The sequence below is a fragment of the Lutra lutra genome, chromosome 1 (genome assembly GCF_902655055.1).
Source record: "Lutra lutra chromosome 1, mLutLut1.2, whole genome shotgun sequence".
NCBI lineage: Eukaryota > Metazoa > Chordata > Mammalia > Carnivora > Mustelidae > Lutra > Lutra lutra.
In genome coordinates this window covers 182,864,578-182,884,738 of record NC_062278.1, presented here as the reverse complement: position 1 = coordinate 182,884,738, position 20,161 = coordinate 182,864,578, and the positions used below count along the sequence as shown (strand labels likewise).

Sequence of the window (20,161 nt, the reverse complement as noted above, 5' to 3'; positions counted from 1 at the left end):
AGAACATATTTCAGAAGGGGCGAGGGATAAAACGTGGGGAAGAGCACATGAATTTCCTGTGAAGGACGGCTAGCTGGGACACATGGGTATGTTGCTGGTAGATTTTAAATTAGAATATTTTGGAGACCCTGTGGTATTATTTCTGAAGCCCTATACTTATTATTCATGGTTTCATTATGGCCCCTTTTATTCACACACACACATCTGAGGGTGGGGTAGGGGAGGGGGCAGGTGCTGGGCTTGGCCTTAAAAAAACAAACAAACATAAAACTTGCCATATATTTTAGAATTATAGGTGCATGCATTTTTTTTTCCCTCCCATCAAATCTTACTTTTCCATTTTAGCCGCATAAATGGTTGTCATAGTGACATTTGCTTCAAGCCTTCATAGCTTTGGTACAAAGTGGAGAGCTCTGGCAGTGTCTGGTGACCGTAAATTCAGCTCTAACTGTCCCCTTAGCTCTCTGAAACTCATCAGAAACGAGGTCTGCCATGGAGCTGCTCCTGCTCTCACAGAGCATGTGAAAATTACATTGAAATTAGGTTACAACGGCCCCTTTGTCTGAGTTTTACAGAGGGGTGCTGTTCATTTTAAAGGAAAAGTTTGCTCATTCAGCATTTTAAAGGGCGTTTAGCCAGTAAAAGTCATGATTCTCTGCCATCCAGCAGTAAAGTAGGACATTGAATCCCTTCGAACAATCTCTGCATATCTTAGGTCCCGAGTTGTGTCTTAAAGTTGTGAGATGGTCCAAAGAATAACGTTTATGAGACTGACGTGCTACCTACTGCACTAACGAGGCACCTAAGAATAACGTTTAAAAATGTCTTCCAGTTGACCTCAATGTCTCCTTTTTGGTAATATTTGGCTAATGTTATTTGATAAAATAATATTTGATAAAATAATAATATATTAAGATCTAGCATCGTCTCTAAGGCTACTTCTTCCTGGATTTTTTTTTTTCAATTAGCAATAATCACGCCTCGGATAAACCTCATTGGCTACGATACTGCCACTGTGCAAAACTTGGATTTTTTTTTTTTAATCAGAGGGTAAAACTGTAATCCAAAGGCAGAAATTTGGGGAGAATCTCAGCATTTGGAGGTTCTAATTGAGTTATTGGCAAGACTGGAAGACCACAGAGGTGGAACAAATCAATGGGAGGACATAGAAAAGCAAATTCCCCATCCTACCTCAGGATGGGGGTCTGTGAAGGGATCAGGTGTTGCCACCAACCCTTCCTAGGGGTCCTGTGGGCCTTCACCTGTGGCCAGTCTAACATCCAACAGACCATGGTAGACAGCTGCCATCAGTGGCACAAAATATGGAAAAAACAAAGACAAAAAAAGGTAACACAGCGTAACACAGAATAACAATTCTTCTGGGATGCTTCTGGGATGCTTTTAGATGCAAGAAATAAAATGGCACCCGAGAGTGGTTTCCTTAGTTTGGACTTAATTTTCTTCTAATAAGACGTTGAGAGGTAGAGAATTCCAGAGTTGGTTCTCCGTTGGCCCAGAATGCCATGGCTCTGGGTGATTGTCTCTGCAAGTGTCTGGCCCTTCCCTTCCTGGTTTAAACATGACCACCACCACCCCTAAGTCCACATCCCAAGTCCATACATCCAGAGTTGGAAGAAGGGAGAAGAAGAATATGCCTTACTTGCTCATCCATTTCCCATGCTCTCTCTCTTTTTGAACTCTAGATCCTGGCTGGTCCCTGGAATGTCCACTTATGTTTCCTTGGTGGAACTATATCACACAGCTGTCCCTAGCTGCAAGGAGGGCTGAGGAAGTGAGTATCTGGCATTTTCAGTCTCTGCTGGGTTGGGGTAGAATCTGCCAATAGAATAGAAGAAAGAAGTGAATGGTTGCCATGCTGGCAACCAAAAAGTATCAGCCATAGACAAAGTTTTAGAAATGAAATGATTGAATGACATTGTTTTATCCATCTTATTTATGAGGAAACTGGCACCAGAGGAGGTTGGTGTTAGACCAGAGATCTGAGTCTAGATCTTCTAATTCCCGATGTAGAATTTGAGGTTGACGGCAACTAACATCTGAGTTGCACATTCCAGCTGGCACAGCGAGGGCTCTGTTTAGCATGTATTAGTTTGCTTAATTTTTGCCTTTAGCACTGGGGGGTGGGGATGCTGCCGGCTTCTCGGAGTGGAGGGCACATATGCTGTAGCTTCCCACTTCTGCTGAAAAGTGGCAAATCATTTCTTCCTAATTAAAGATCAAACATTATTTCAGATGGTCCCCTTCCTAAGATGTCATGGGAGATGTTCCTCATATCTGTCAGTGGTACTGATCATGTTGTCATTTTTGGCAACTAATTCCTGGAATGAATAATAAAATTATAATAATCTTGCACCAGAGGGAGGACGACCAATTTGTAAAGTCCATTAAGAACTGAGCAAAGGATTGTCCTCTAATGAGATGGAGAGCGTCAGGGAGACTGTACATCAAGCTCCTCTGTCACAGATGCACAAAGGGACCCGGAGGGAGGGGCTCCTGTAATGCTGGCAGACAGGGCGGGTTGTCTTGGATGCACATTTACATATTGTCATTGATCAGCTGGCGGAGAAGAGGATGACAAGCCGAACACCAGGGTTCTACATTGTGAGGCTCAGGGTGTGTTTCTGCCACCATTGATTCATTCCCCAAGGGGGAAGGAGCATTACTCACCATTTCCTCGTGTGCCAGAAAGAGAAATGGAATCAACGAGCATATCATCTCCTTGTTGGAAAACGACAGCTCCCTGATTATAAATCCCGAATAAATTGATGGAAGAGCTGTTCAAACTTCGTAGATATAAATGTTTTCTGGGATTAATAGGAAGTTATTCCTAGAAATGACTTACAGTTCAGGAACCAATCTCTGAGCAATTGGTTTTTGGTTTTGTTTTCCTTCAGATGTCACAGGCCCCCCCCAAGCAGCTGAGTGTGGATGGCCAAGGTGGTCCATCCAGCCCAGCCCTGTACACCACCACCTTCCTCATTTTTTGTTGCCACGCATTTACAGATTCAGAAAAGCCAAATTATCCCTGCCTTCTGGAGGAAGCTTCTTCCTGTTGAAAGTCCTTTAGAGGAGAACTTAAAATGTGAAGACCTACCTGTAACCTCTGGGGAGACATAACCACTCCCTTGAAGGACGGAAGCCAAAATACTGCTTGTTATTGGGTCTTTTAGAATAATAATAATAAAAAAAAACTTTATTCAGTAGCTATCTTAACATTTTTGTTTTCAGTGTCCTTGTAAACGAGGATATTGTGTCACTTAACTGTCACTTTGGGAAGGGATTGTGCCAACAATGGCTTATTTTCTGAAACATCAGGATTCTCCTCCATTGTGACGTCTAATGGTCATTGGGGGACGTCACTTGTTATTTGTATTAATGTTGATACTCTCATTGAGTGAGTGCTTTTATAAGTGGGACTGGGTCTTTTGTCCAGCACAAGGAGCATGTGGCCACTTCATAAGTACCAATCAATACCTTTTGCTGATAGTGGAATGCATACCCATCCACTTCCCAGATGGCTCCATAGGGAAAGATGCTTTTATAGCTTGTGCTTTATTCTAAAGAAGACATGAGGGGCTGCCTGCTATAGTCCCTTTGTTTGAGTCTGGGCTCAATGTGACATTTACCCAGGCAATGCCACTTCTGTATGCTGCTTGCTGGGGAGCCAGAAATACATTTCTCCTTTCACTTGATTTGCTATAATTCTAAATTACCCCAAGAGTGGGCTGGGTGAGGAGTGGGGGTGTTGTCTTTAAGTCTGCCAACCTTCTCAACTGCCTTGAGCCCATACCTTACTTAGCCTCTGGTTAGATTTTGAAGAAGCTAGAGACTGAGGCTTGAGTTCTTCTGCCATTCAGCCCTTCTCTTAACTTTTCCAAAGGAGGCAGAATTCTGAAACTCCTATCTTCTTGCTGTTTGTACGTGAATTGATTCATTCCACCTCCTCCTTCATCCTCCAAAGTCCTACCACCAGATGGATGTGAAACAATTTCCAGAATTGGATAGTGGACAGGAAGAAGGGCATAGGGAACATATTAAGACTTAGATAGCACTTTTTTTTTTTTTTTAAAAACCAGTGCCTTGGTTTCCATCACCATGAGGAAACCTCACTGGTCTTGCCCGCTCAGGTTCTGACTACTGTGAAGCCCTTCTGCCCTCCTGTTTGCTTATTAGGTCAACAAATAGGATTGAGCATGTTCTGTGCACCAGGTGTGAGCAGTAGATGCAAACAGACATGATGCGACAGGGCTTTTGGTCTAGGATGGAGGGGGAGAGAGAGACAGGAGGAGAGATGAAACACACGACACACACATATTCTAGCGCAACTGTGAGAAGGCCTGGGAAGGAGAACAGGGTTCTGTGAGCAAGATTAATATCTTCCCTGCTTCTTTTGTATTTTTGTAAGCCTCTCTCTTTTTCAGGTTGCCTATGAAATTCCCATTCCCTCTCTCCCTCTCCCACCTCCTCCCTCCCTTTCTTCCCGCTTTCTGTTGACTCTTTGTTCCAGATCTGTCTCGGGTTTGGGATCCTCATCTCTCACCAGGGTACTTTCTTAAAGAAAGTGCTATCTTCCCTCATAGGAAATATGCCGCCACTCTCCTAGACATCTAAGATTTGGGCTATTTTAAGTTGCAGTTACTTCCTTCCTAAAATACTGTGTCAGTGTTGTGTTTCTAAGTACGAGATGTACACAGTGAGGGGTGAAAGTTGTGTTTAGATGGTCTCTGGGAGAATGTTAGTTAACACACATCTCATGGAGATACAGAGATTTTCTCCTTCTTTGGAGCTATAATTGATATATATATATAATATCATAATAGTTACAAGTGTGTAACATAATGATTCAATACTTGTATTTATTGCAAAATGATTACCATAATAAATTTAGTTACCATCCATCACTACCCAGCTAAATTTTACATGGGCGTACACACACACATACACACGACGCCTATAATTTCATTTCTTCTTATTACCTCTCCCTTCCTTCTCTCTTCTTACTTTTCACACTCACTCAGTGGTGACTCCTGACACCAATCAGTTACACATGTATGTGACAACAAACACTTCTATAATACTTGTTATATTCCAGGCACTGTCCTAAGACCCTATTACAGATAGATACTATTTTTTTAATTGAAATATATTTGATGCACAATGTTACTTTAGTTGCAGGTGTAAACATTGCAGTTGGATAGCTCTGTGTATTACGCTGTGCTCACCTCAAGTGTAGCTACCATCTGTCACCATACAACTCTAGTATAACACCATTGACTCTATTCCCTGTGCTGTACCTTCCATCCTTATGACTTATTCATCCTATAACCAGAAGCCTGTATTTCTCACTCACCTTTGCCCATTCTGCCCACACAACCACCAGTTTGTTTTTGGTATTATGTGTCTCTTTCTACTTTTTTTTGGTTTGTTTGTTTCTTGATTTGGTTTTTTAGATTCCACATATCAGTGATATCAAAGAGTATTTGTCTTTCTCTGTCTGACTTATTTCAGTGAGCATAATCCCCTCTGGGTCCATCTGTGTCATTGCAAATGGCGAGATCTCATTCTTTTTCATGGCTGAGTAATATTCCTTGTGTGTATTTACCATCTTTTCCCTATCCATTCATCTACTGATGGACACTTGAGTTGCTTTTCATATGCTGGCTGTTGTAAACAAATTGATACTCTTAATTGGGTCCAGGAGAATATCTCAGCTTTATGCTGGTGTGACTTGGTTATTTTCCTCTCCAAACCTGTAGTGAGCAGCCCTTGGCTCAAAACTCCAACATCTAGTTAGAGTTCTAGAATTCTGTCCTGTTTCACTTTGCTATCTTCTTTTTAAGGTTATCTCCTTCCTATAGCAACTGATTCAGTTTATTTTGAAAATAACATTTTTAACGCATATTCTAACTATGTAAGTGTTGGTTGTGTCTGGGAGGAGGAAAATCATGCAGTTGGTTGCAGCCACTAAGATTTGGACGTCCTGTTACCATATGTGTGAGCAGACAACGCAGTAGGCAAGTTGCTGTTGCATGGCGCGGGTGGGGAGAGTACGCGGAGGCTGTCAGAAGACCTGGTATGAATCCAGGTTTTGCCACATCTCCTCCACATGGCCTTGGACAAATCTCTCTTCTCTTTCAGCCTTGATTTTATCTCCTTCCAAATAATGACGAATACCAGACTGCTGTAAAGATTAAATGAGAAAAAGCTTGAGAAAATGTTTGGCATGGCATCTGGCAAGTAGTTGGTGTAGAAAAATTTTTGTGTTTAAGTGGGAGTTGCGACATTTTATTGAATTAGCAAGTGACTATTAAAATAAAAAGACATCATTAGGAACAGCTGCTGTGTGTTCCTAGCACTGAGTTGTCAGTGATGACCAAGACAGCCCGGGCCCTCTGCTCACAGAGCCTCTATGTGCAGAGACAGACGAGACACATTTTACACAGATTCTTGGAGTGAGGGCTGTGATCAGAGGGAGGAAGACAGTGCTATGGGAGCATCTGACAAGCAGGTCTTGCATTCACTGGGGAATGAAAAATGTTTAGCAGAACAACCGTAACAAGAAATTGCTTATACTGAGCCCCCCGAACTGTGTAGGTGTCAGCTAGGCGAAGAGGAGAGGGAGAGAACAGCATTCTAGACGGTAGACACTTCCACCTGAGAACTTGACACCGACCTTTGTACACGGAGCCGATAAACTCATCCAACAAGCAAGCTCGGTTTATGGCCTCTATAAAAGGGTTTCATCCATTCCTAGTTCTCAAGGCAGTCCCTTTATAGTGGTGATCTTTCTTCCTGTTTTATATTACAACTGAAGCTGTTCCTTTTCCAAATTGCCTGGCAGCCGGAGGAGTTTTATGCATCCTTGGGTCTCTAGAAACAAGCCATTGTTCCAAGTCCTCAATTTCTCCCTCTCCACTGGCCTATTACGTGCCATTCCCTACTCTCCTACAGGCACTTCATTGTCCTTAAAATGAGAATCTCATTCCGTGATTGCTGTTTTTTTTTTTTTTTTTTCCCTGAGAGTCTTATTTGATGAGGACAAGAAGATCAGATTAAATGTGCTATTAGATACATCTCCCTCTCTATTTTTGGCTCACTTTGAAAGGAAGGTCTATGTCACCGTTTACCATGTTGTGCCATGTAGTCTACGGCCATACCACCCTGAACGCGCCCGATCTCGTCTGATCTCGGAAGCTAAGCAGGGTCGGGCCTGGTTAGTACTTGGATGGGAGACCAAGTTGCGCCATGTAAAGAGAACATTTCAGAAGCCAGATGTGAAGCAGGATGGGGGGGGGAGGTTTAAAATGTTGCTATTTATTGGCTTTTTAAAAAAATCACTATTTATGTAAAGGTAACTTGACCATTAAGGGACATTTTCGCTAACATTGTGCTTCTCATGTGTTTCCAAGTCAGGAACTCCTTCGTTCTGCAAGTTTCCATTTCTATTTTCATTGCTTTAGAAATAGCTCTGGTTTTGTGTGGTCTAATGTCATCTCTTGCTGGCATACTAAGCATGAGCTATATACCATGACTGTTTGTTTTAAGATTTATTTATTAATTTTAGAGAGAGAGAAAGAGAGTATGAATGGAAGGAGCAGAGGAAGAGGGAGAGGGAGAATCTCAAGCAGACTGCCTGCTAAGAGCAGAGTCTGACATGGGGCTCGATCTCATGACCTTGAGATCATGACCTGAGCTGAAATCAAGAGTCAGATGCCTAACCAACTGAGCCTCCTAGCTGCCCCCATGAGTTTCTTGAATAGGTCTTGTCCCCACTCACCCCTTAGAATGTCTAATGAAGCACCTGCCTTGTAAAATGATCTTCTGCCTGGAATATAGACCACCACCCCCTATCCACCTGGACAGCGCTTTATGGTCTTGGCTGACACATAACCTCTGGGAAGCTCTTTCTGAAAGTGCGAGATGAAGTTGGAGCCTCCCCTCCCCCTGCCATGTTCATATAAGACTTGATAATTCTACCTTCAGGGTACTTATTGGAACTGATGATATTTGCCTGATTACTTGTTAGGTTGCCCCCAAGTCTACTGAGGTTGGGGACGAGCTGCCATGTTCACAGCTGTATGCCCTGTGTCTAGCAAAATCCCCACACCTAGTGGGGATTCAATAAGTATTTAAATGAATGAGTGAATGAAGTAATGAGTAAATAATGTGAGTGATAATATGTGGGCTTGGTTTTGAATTCAAAATCATTGACAGTATTTTCCGAGTCTTTTGATACATTTCTTTATTTTCACCAAAGACACATCCCTCTTAAGGATAGGCTAAAGATAAAACACTAGCTTGGGTTTCAGATCATTTCCATTGCTCAGGGCAATCCTGCAATATCTTTGTTCCCAATTTATGCTGCATCTATAGAATAGTACTGCAGGAATGGTTTTCTAATAGAAGGACTCCGAGCAAATAATTCAGTGTCTGGGGCAGGAATGTTGAGGGGAGAATAAAATTATTCAGATCCTGACTTGCATCTGGCCAAGGGCCTTCATCCTTGAATTCTCATCTGTAAATTGGGGATATTCATACTCATTCAACTTCATGGAGTTGGTGTGATTAAATGCTGTATATATATATGTATTTTTTTTTAAATTTTTTATTTTTTCAGCATAACAGTATTCATTATTTTTGTACCACACCCAGTGCTCCATGCAATCCGTGCCCTCTACAATACCCACCACCTGGTGCCCCCAACCACCCACCCCCCACCCCTTCAAAATTCTCAGATCGTTTTTCAGAGTCCATAGTCTCTCATGGTTCACCTCCCCTTCCAATTTCCCTCAACTCCCTTCTCCTCTCCATCTCCCCTTGTCCTCCATGCTATTTGTTATACTCCACAAATAAGTGAAACCATATGATAATTGACTCTCTCTGCTTGACTTATTTCACTCAGCATAATCTCTTCCAGTCCCGTCCATGTTGCTACAAAACTTGGGTATTCATCCTTTTTAAAGATTTTATTTATTTGAGAAAGAGAGAGAGAAAGACAAAGCACAAGCAGGTGGAGGGGCAGAGGAAGAGGGAGAAGCAGGCTCCCTGCTGAGCAGGGAGCCCATTCGGGGCTTGATTCCCAGGGCCTTGAGATCATGACCTGAGGCAGGCACTTAACTGACTGAGCCACCCTGGTGCCCCTAAATGCTGTACATTTGGATGCAGCATCAGTAAAATAGACCGAGGTGACTGTAAAATGATCCTTAGAGCAGTGGCCTTTGTTGGCAGTATGAATTAAATTATAAATAAAAAGTTCAGATTAATTTTTGCAGCTATGATGCAATGCCAGGCACTGGCGGAGTACTCAGTAAATTCTAGCTGATCTGGTGGTGTTCATTCCTATTAATTTATGAATACACTTGTCTGCTTGCCTCATCCTGAGGCACCAGGGAAAATGAAATCATATTCTAAACTACTGGGAGTGACAGCAAATACGGCAGCGCTAGCCATACCTCTGCCATCTTGAGAACTCCTTGTCAAAGGAGATCTCAAACATCTCTCACATCAGCCTCCCCTTTGCCACCCTCTCTTCTGCTCTCGCTCGTGGCAACTCCAGTGACAAAACTTCACCCTGTAACAGGGAGGATGGTGACAGGTGGTAAATGACTGTGAAGAAAAACTCTTGGGTGGAGGTTGAAGATGAACACGTGCTTTACAGATTTCCCTGGAGGCTCTCTTCAGAGAGTTTCAGCCAACTGACATTATTCATGATCTAGCGTGAAAAATTGGTACCGAGGCCACTTTCAGCTTTGAAGTTAATTTGAGCTTTTTATTTTCTTCTGTGCATTTAAGATATTGGACCACGTTAGAGGTGCTGCTGTACTGTGGGGCGAACCTCTCTCACCCCTGAAGCGGTATTCCTTGCCAATCAGATTGTTGTGGGTAATTAAATACCATTGACATCTTTTTGGAAATCACCTTGAGACTTAATAATATGCTTTTAGGCTTAATTTTTGTGGAACTGGGTTCACGTTAGCGTTTGATTCTTCTGTTCGGTATGCTTTTCTGCCTGGAAATAGAAGACAGGCATCTCCTCTCTACCTCTGTAGATCAGAGTATGCCTAGAATTTCTGGGATGTTACCAGAATTGGATTAACAGTAACTCTGGAGTTTATATAGCTTAATTAGAACAATCACAGTGATAGGATGTGAAAGGCAGAAGAATGCTGTTATAGTGTGCATGTTTGTACCTGCACTTACATATGAACACGTGTGTGTTCTGACATATATGTGTCCAGCGCCTTAAAACAGTTGTCACTTGCCAAGATATATAAATGACATAGAGCAACACTTTCAACTTAGAAATTATGCTTGGGAATGATAGTGATGTGAATGTGATCAGCCATTTTTACCTGTTCCCTTCTGCTCCGGTTGATGGATCAGTCTATCATGACATCACCCATGAGACATTCATAGCCTTACAAATCATTCTATCACTACATGCTGTGTGTTATTTGCAGCAGCTTGATTTTAAAATTGAATTATTGGCAGGACTTCCAGGTATGGCTGAGTAAGGAGGTCAGTAAATCCTTTCCCCAAAATGCATCTATAAAGCTGAACAAAATGGACAAAAACAAGCATTTCAATATCCTGAAAAATTAGTCAATGGCAGGAAACAATCTGAGTAGCATTTGTGCTTAAAAAAAAAAAAATGCTGGAATTTGGGTACTTCTGGGAGTCTGAGGTGTTTTAGTCTGAAGCTGCTTTCCTTCCCAACTCAGGTTGGGTAAATTGCACACCCACAGTAGAAGGGGGCTTGCGTGAATTTGGTGTAGAGGTGTTATTAATGAAAGTGATGACCTTGGTGACCAGGAAGTAGAAAGGTCTACTAGCCTGAGTTTTCGGGCAAACATGTTCCCGGCTGAGGCTTTGCAGGTGCATAGCAGAGACCAGAGAAAACCTCAGCTATTCATACACTCCTGGCCAACCCTAGAACTTTCCACATCACCCAGAATACATGGAAAGGCCTAGCAGTGAACAAAAGCTGGGGCAGACTTAAGAATAGCCTGACCTTTTAATGTCCACTCCTACCCTCTACCATCAGCAAAGGATATTATGCTACCTTTTCCCAGTCATTAGCTGACTACTGAGCTATGGTGATACAAAAGCAGCCCGCATGAAGCCAGACTTAAAAAAATAAAATCAAGGGCCCCTTGGGTGGCTCAGATGGTAAGTGTCTGCCTTCGGCTCAGGTCATGATCCTAGTCTCCTGGGATTGAGCCTTGGGTAGGGCTCCCTTCTCAGTGGGGAGCCTCCTTCTCCCTCTCTCTCTATTGCCCCTCTGCTCTCTCTCTCGTGCAACCCCCCCCAAATAAAATCTAAAAAAAAAAAAAAAAATCAAGAATTAAACAACAACAACAAAAACCTGAGCTGAAACACAGCAGCCACACACTCTGTAGGAGACAGGCTTCAAAGTTTAGCCAGTGAAAATTTCTGAATAAATAGAACCAACTAAATGGCAACAGCAGCCATCAGAGGGGGAAAATCAGAATCCAGATTGCTACAACATATTATCTAAAATGTTAAGTGTTCAACCAAAAATATAAGACATACAGAGAAACAGGAAAGTCTATAATTGGATGAAACCACAGTGGATAGGACACTCTGAAGGTCCCCAGATGTTAGATTTAGCAAAGATTTTTAAACAACTATTATAAATATATTCAAAGAGGTATAGAAAACTATGCTTAAAGAATTAAAGGAAGGTGTATTAGGGTTTTTCAGAGAAAAAGAACCAATAGTATTTTTTTTCTATTTTATATTAATTAGTTTACATGATTATGGAGGCCAAGAAGTCCCATGATTTTCCTTTTGAAAGCTAGAGAGTCAGGAAAGCTGGTGGTATAATTCAGTCTAAGTCGGAAGGCCTGAGAAGTGGGGGCAGGAGATGCTGATGGTCTAAATCCTGATCCTAGTCTGAAGGCCCCAGAGCCAGGAGTACTGATGATTGAGGGCAGGAGAGGATGAACGTCCTTGCTCAGAACACATTTACCACTCCTTTGCCTTTTTATTCTGTCTGGACTATGAAGGGATTGAATGGTGATTCCCCACATTGAGGTGGGCCATCTGTTTACTTGGCTCACTGATCCAAATGCTAATCTTGTCCAGAAATACTCTTACAGACACCCCCGGAAATAATTATTACTAGTGACCTGGGCATCCCATAGCCTAGCTAAGTGGACATACAAAACTAAGCATCAGAGGAAGTATGACAATAATTAACAACTGAGTCTCAATAAGAGATAGAAATTATGAAAAAAAAACCACATGGAAATTCTCAAGTTGAATACAATAACTGACAGGAATAATTCACTAAAGGGATTCAAGATAGCTGAAGAAAGCCTCAGTGAACATGAAGACAGAGCAGCAGAAATGATCTATTCAGAGAGGGGAAAAAAAGAATAAAAATAACAGAGCCTCAGAAAACATGGGGCATCAAATATATCAACATAAATATAATGGGAGTTCTAAAAGAAAGAAGTGAAAGAAGGGAATGAAAAGCTCTTTGAAAAAGCAGTGGCTGAAAACCTGCCATGTTTGATGGAAAACGCACATCTACCAGGGTCAACATCCCCCAGGTAGGGTAAAGCCAATGAGATTATCATTCAGATGCATTACAGCCCAACTCTTGAAAGTGAAAGGCAAAGAAATTCTTGAGAACTTGAGAAAAATGGTTTCTTACAGGCAGGGGAAGTATCAGTATGATGAATGATCGACTGACTTCTCATCTGAAACAATAGAGGCCAGAAGGCAGTGGATGATGTAGTCAAAGTGTTAAAGGAAGGAAACCAGGGGTGCCTGGTGGCTAAGTTACATGTCTGCCTTCAGCTCAGGGTCCTGGGGTAAAGCCCTGAATCAGGATTCCTGCTCAATGGGGAGCCTGCTTCTCCCTCTCCCCCTGCTTGTGCTTGTGCTCTCTCTCTCTCTCAAATAAATAAAAATCTTTTTTTTTTTTTAAAGAAGAAATCCAAAACCATAAACTAAAAATACTATATCCAGGAAAACCAGCCTTACAAATGGAGGAAAATAAAGACATTCCAGGATAAGCAAAGGCTGATAAAATTGGTTGCTGGTAGACCTACCAAGAAATATTTAAGAAATCCTTCAGGCTTAAAGAACAGGACATTAGGTACATCTTGAATCCATAAAAGAAGACAAAAAAGCACCAGAAATGATAAATATAGATTAACATAAGAAACTCTGTAAATATATCTTTCTGATAACCTCTCTAATCTTTCTAAAAGATAAAGAGCTAATTATAGCACTGTTTTATATATATCTATATATATAAATATATATATATACACACACACATGTTCATAGACACAAAAGAGCAAGGAATGGAGCCATGCTGAAGCAGAGTTTCTATATTTTATCAGAATTATGTTAGTATTAATCTGAAGTAGGTTGCAATAAATTAAGACACATGTTTTAATTCCCAACACAGTCACTAAGAAAATAATAAAAAATTCAAATATTTCATAGAAGAATTAAAATATTACACTAAAAAATAGTTATTTAATGCAAGAGAAGGAGATCAAGAAGAAACAGGAACACAAAAAGGAAACAGAAAATAAAGTGGAAAATGTAAATCCACTGGGAATGATCTAAATACCTTAATCAAACGGCAGAGATTGTCAAACTAGATTTTTTCAAAAAGCAAGACAATCTCTTACCTACAACACAAAGAGCATGGTTCATAAGAGAGAAAAAAAATCTATATATTTGTTGTCCATCAACTGGTGAATGGACAAACAAAATGTGGTGTATCTGGGCAATGGAATCCCATTCAAAAATAAAAAGGAATCCATACATGCATACCATGGATGATTCTCAGAAACATTATAAGAAGCCAGAGGCAAAAGACTACCTCTTGTATCATTCCATTTATAGGAAGTGCCCAGAAAAGGCAAATGTAATAGAGCCAGAAAGCAGAACAGTGGTTGCCTTGGGTGGGGGAAACAAGTAAGGATTAAGTAAAAGTGGTCTTCATAGAATTTTGCGGGTTGATGGCTAAGTCTTGTAGTATATAAATTAAACCTCAATAAAACTGTTTTAGAAAACACTAATTTATAAAATATTGAATTATAATTAGAAAGTCTTATTAAACAATTCAGATATATTATCCCAGTATTTGGATTTCTGAACAAATGATGTTCTACTCTACAGTCAGATAGGAGAAGAGCTATTTGGAATGAGTATTTCTCACACACAATTTAACGTTATGTAGCTATGGTTCGCACATATGCAGAATTATACTGTGAAGTTACTACTTTCCCAATGAATGAATAAGGACCTTCCTTTGAAGATACTCTTGTTACCTGCCAACTAGCTCAGGTTTTTTTTATAATGCTACTTTATGGACATGTTTTCAAAATATCTTCCTACATAACATTCCTTCCTCATGCATTTTATGATATAAATATGTTTTTTTCTATAGTCAGCATACTACACCACACGCTGTCATCCGCTAGTGTTTGGCAGGCAATAGTGTGTAATTGCTGCTGAGGAGTGTCACTGTGTGTACCATACAGTATGATCTTTTGGCCAATGAGTGTTCTCCATGTTGAGTTGAGTGTGGAGTTTACTTCTCTGCAGTCTTTCCTTCCACCATTGTTGTGTAGAGTATAAGAAGAGTCATGGTTCCCAGTGATACCAAAGGCACTCGAGTGGTAGTCCAGGGAATGCTCCAGAGAAGCAGTGGGAGAACCTCCAGTTAGATGGAGATGTAAGACTTGTATGCGGAGAGTGTGGGAGAGGCACTTGTAGGGGAATACTTGAGGAAAAGCAGTCAACGTCATCAGGCAGGCAGGGGCTGGTAGAAGTCCTTTAGCTTTCTGTTGGACAAACCTTGCTAGCTGAGATGAGTGACCAACATTTCCCTGAGGGATTGCAAAAGAAAAAAAAATGCCCAAGGTAGTCACATCTCCAAAGATTGAAGAACATGGAAATGATCACATGATTCAGGAACTTCTCAGGGCAAGGGTTTTCTGGAACACATGCCTGCGACACAGATTCAGGTAGTATCCCCTTTTCAAACCAAGCCTTCCCATACCACTCCTGCTTTATGGCTGAGGGGTGGGGTAATACGCTTTTTACTGTAAAAACATAAGCAACCCAGTCTTTCCTTCCTCAGTGCTACTACTCTGGTTTTATTCTACCAAGTCTTGTTTCCTCTACAAGCGTGCACCGCACTGCAATTGGAGTGATGTTTCTGAGTGAACCTTCAGAGAGTGCCACTTCCCTGCTTTCAACTTTAGAGACCAGCCAGTGCCCTCAGGATTAATATGGACTGCAGTGTCTTGTCCTACTTGCCCATCCTGCCTCGTTCTTCACTGCTCTCTGTGTGCTCCCTTTTAGCTTTTATACACCTGGTTCCCCTATTTGGATGATTTTGTTACCTCACAGTCATCCCACTGCTCAAATACCCTCACCTCTGGCAGTAACTCTTCCTCATTTTCAAGCCTCTGTTTCCATGCAGGGAGACTCCCCTCTCCCTTAAGTGCTTCAAGGTCATTTCTGTGCTTCACCCAAGTGTTCCCTTAGTATTTCTTAAATCGATTTTCTTGCAGTTACCATCCTTATGGAAGATAGTACTAATTATCTCCCCAATAACCATTATATTTTTCTTCCTTATTAGCAGAACCCTGGTTTTTCTCAGACTAACCATGTGCCCAGTTAAAAATACTTACTTTCCCAGACTCCCTCATAGCTGTGTGCAGTCACGTGATCTAGTTATTGCTAATAAGGTGTAAGGAACTGTCTACTGGGTGCAATTTCCAGATAATCATTTCCACTTTTTAAAAAATTTTTATTTTTTTAAATTTCAGTGTTCCAGAATTCACCGTTTATGCACCACACCCAGTGCTCCATGCAATATGTGCCCTCCATAATACCCACTACCAGGCTCACACAATATCCCACCTCCCACCCCTCCAAAACCCTCAGATTGTCTTTCAGAGTCCACAGTCTCTCATGGTTTGTCTCCCTCTCCAATTTCCCCCAACTCCCTTCTCCTCTCCATCTTCCCCATGTCCTCCATGTTATTTCTTATGCTCCACAAATAAGCGAAACTATATGATAATTGACTCTCTCTGCTTATTTCACTCAGCATAATCTCTTCCAGTCCCGTCCATGTTGATACAAAAGTTGGGTATTCATCCTTTCTGATGGAGGCATAATACTCCATAGTATATATGGACTACAACTTCCTTATCCATTTGTCCATTGAAGGGCATCTTCGTTCTTTCCACAGTTTGGCAACTGTGGCTATTGAACATTGGGGTACAGATGGCCCTTCTTTTCACTATATCTGTATCTTTGGGGTAAATACCCAGTAGTGCAATTGCAGGGTCATAGGGAAGTTCTATTTTTAATTTCTTAAGGAACCTGAACACTGTTTTCCAAAGTGGCTGCACCAACTTACATTCCCACCAACAGTGTAAGAGGGTTCCCCTTTCTCCACATCCTCTACAACACACGTTGTTTACTGTCTTGTTAATTTTGGCCGTTCTAACTGGTGTAAGTTGGTATCTCAATGTGGTTTTGATTTGAATCTCCCTGATGGCTAGTGATGATGAACATTTTTTCATGTGTCTGATAGCCATTTGTATGTCTTCATTGGAGAAGTGTCTGTTCATGTCTTCTGCCCATTTTTTGACATGATTATCTGTTTTGTGTGTGTTGAGTTTGAGGAGTTCTTTATAGATCCTGGTTATCAGCCCTTTGTCTGAACTATCATTTGCTAATATCTTCTCCCATTCCATGGGTTGCCTCTTTGTTTTGTTGACTGGTTCCTTTGCTGTGCAGAAGCTTTTGATCTTGTTGAAGTCCCCAAAATTCATTTTCGCTTTTGTTTCCTTTGCCTTTGGAGACATATCTTGAAAGAACTTTTTGTGGCCGATGTTGAAGAGGTTACTGCCTATGTTCTCCTAGGATTCTAATGGGTTCCTGCCTCATGTTGAGGTCTTTTATCCATTTTGAGTTTATCTTTGTGTATGGGGTAAGAGAATGGTTGAGTTTCATTCTTCTACACATAGCTGTCCAATTTTCCCAGCACCATTTATTGAAGAGACTGTCTTTTTTCCACTGTATATTTTTTCCTGCTTTGTCGAAGATTATTTGACCATAGAGTTGAGCCCATATCTGGGCTCTCTACTCTGTTCCACTGGTCTATGTGTCTGTTTTTATCCCAGTACCATGCTGTCTTGGTGATCACAGCTCTGTAGTGAAGCTTGAAATCGGGCAACATGATGACCCCAGTTTTGTTTTTCTTTTTCAACATTTCCTTAGCAATTTGGGGTCTCTTCTGATTCCATACAAATTTTAGCATTGTTTGCTCCAGCTCTTTGAAAAATGCCAATGAAATTTTGATTGGAATGGCATTGAAAGTATAGATTGCTCTAGGCAGTATAGACATTTTAACAATATTTATTCTTCTGATCCATGAGCATGGAATGGTCTTCCATCTTTTTGTGTCTTCTTCAATTTCTTTCATGAGTATTCTGTAGTTCCTCAAGTACAGATCCTTTACCTCTTTGGTTAGGTTTATTCCCAGGTATCTTATGATTCTTGGTGCTATAGTAAATGGAATTGATTCTCTTATTTCCCTTTCTGTACTTTATTTGTTAGTGTATAAGAAAGCAACTGATTTCTGTACATCGATTTTGTATCCTGCCACATTACTGAATTGCTGTATGAGTTCTAGTAGTTTGGGGCTGGAGTCTTTTGGGTTTTCCATATAGAGTATCATGTCATCTGAGAAGAGAGAGAGTTTGACTTCTTCACTGCCAATTTTAATACCTTTTATTTCTCTTTGTTTTCTGATTGCTGTTGCTAGGACTTCTAATACTATGTTGAACAAGAGTGGTGAGAGTGGGCATCCTTGTCATGTTCCTGATCTCAAAGGGAAGGCTGTCAGCTTTTTCCCATTGAGGATGATATTCACTATGGGGTTTTCATAGATGGATTTTATGAAGTTGAGGAATGTTCCCTCTCTCCCTATACTTCGAAGTGTTTTAGTCAGGAATGGATGCTGGATTTTGTCAAATGCCTTTTCTGTATTAATTGAGAGGACCATGTGGTTCTTCCCTCTTCCCTTATTGATTTGTTCTATCACATTGATTTGTGAATGTTGAACCACCCTTGCAACCCAGAGATAAATCCCACCTGGTCATGGTGGATAATCTTTTTAGTGTGCTGTTGGATCCTATTAGCTAGGATCTTGTTGAGAATCTTAGCATCCATATTCATCAGGTATATTGGTCTGAAATTCTCCTTTTTGGTGGGATCTTTGCCTGGTTTGGGGACCAGGGTAATGCTAGCTTCATAAAAAGAGTCTGGAAGTTTTCCTTCTGCTTCAATTTTTTGAAACAGCTTCAGGAGAATAGGTATTATTTCTTCTTTGAAAGTTTGGTAGAATTCCCCAGGGAATCTGTCAGGTCTTGGGCTCTTGTTTTTTGGGAGGTTTTTGATCACTGCTTCAATCTCATTACTAGGTATTGGTCTATTCAGGTTGTCAATTTCTTCCTGATTCAGTTTTGGAAGTTTATAGTTTTCCAGGAATGCATCCATTTTATCTAGGTTGCTTAATTTTTTAGCATATAACTGTTGATAATAATTTCTGATGATTGTTTCTATTTCTTTGGTGTTAGTTGTGATCTCTCCCTTTTCCTTCATACTTTTATTAATTTGGGTCTTCTCTCTTTTCTTTTGGATTATTTTGGTCAATGGTTTATCAATCTTACTGATTCTTTCAAAAAACCAGCTTCTAGTTTCATTGATGCATTCTACTGTATCTCTAGTTTCTGTCTCATTGATCTCCGCTCTAATCTTGATTATTTCACTTCTTATGTGGAGTTGGCTTAATTTGTTGTCGATTCTCCAGTTCTTTAAGGTGTAAAGACAGCTGGTGAATTCTGGATTTTTCAATTTTTTTTTAAAGATTTTATTTATTTATTTGACAGAGAGAAATCACAAGTAAGCAGAGAGGCAGGCAGAGAGAGAGGAGGAAGCAGGCTCCCTGCTGAGCAGAAAGCCCGATGTGGGGCTCGAACCCAGGACCTGGGATCATGACCTGAGCCGAAGGCAGCGGATTAACCCACTGAGCCACCCAGGCGCCCCTGGATTTTTCAATTTTTTTGAGGGAGGCTTCGGTGGCTATGTATTTCCCCCTTAGGACCGCCTTTGCTGTATCCCATAGGTTTTAGACTGAAGTGTCTTCATTCTCATTGGTTTCCAGGAGTTGTTTAAGTTCTTCTTTGATTTCCTGGTTGATCCAAGCATTCTTTTTTTTAAATTTTATTTTATCTTTTTAAGATTTTATTTATTTATTTTACAGACAGAGATCACAAATAGGCAGAGAGTCAAGCAGAGAGAGAGGAGGAAGCAGGCTCCCTGCTGAGCAGAGAGCCCGATGCGGGGCTCAATCCCAGGACCCTGGGATCATGACCCGAGCCAAAGGCAGAGGCTTTAACCCACTGAGCCACCCAGGCGCCCCTGATCCAAGCATTCTTAACCCACTGAGCCACTCAGGCCCCCCTGATCCAAGCATTCTTAAGCAAGGTTGTCTTTAACTTCCAGGTGTTTGAATTCCTTCTGAACTTTTTCTTGTGGTTGAGCTCCAGTTTCAAAGCATTGTGATCTGAGAATACATAGGGAATGATCTCAGTCTTTTGGTATTGGTTGAGCCCTGATTTGTGACCCAGTATGTGATCTATTCTGGAGAAGGTTCCATGTGCACTTGAGAAGAATGAGTATTCTGTTATTTTAGGGTGGAATGTTCTGTATATACCTATGAGGTCCATCTGGTCCAATGTGTCATTCAATGCTCTTGTTTCTGCTTGGATGATCTGTCTATTACTGAGAGTGACGTATTAAGATTTCCCACTATTAATATATTCATATCAGTATGACTCTTTATCTTTTTTTTTTTTTAAAGATTTTATTTATTTATTTGACAGAGAGAAATCACAAGTAGGCAGAGAGGCAGGCAGAGAGAGAGGAGGAAGCAGGCTCCCTGCTGAGCAGAAAGCCCGATGTGGGGCTCGAACCCAGGACCTGGGATCATGACCTGAGCCGACGGCAGCGGCCCAACCCACTGAGCCACCCAGGCGCCCCAGACTCTTTATCTTGATTAACA

General features: G+C 41.1%; 1 non-coding gene across 1 annotated transcript; it reads right to left on the bottom strand.

Moving 5' to 3' along the window:
- Positions 1–889: 889 nt before the first annotated feature.
- On the bottom strand, positions 890–1,025 carry LOC125089463 (U4 spliceosomal RNA). Its single transcript, XR_007123956.1, has one exon. It is a non-coding gene; the product is annotated as a U4 spliceosomal RNA (small nuclear RNA).
- Positions 1,026–20,161: the final 19,136 nt, after the last annotated feature.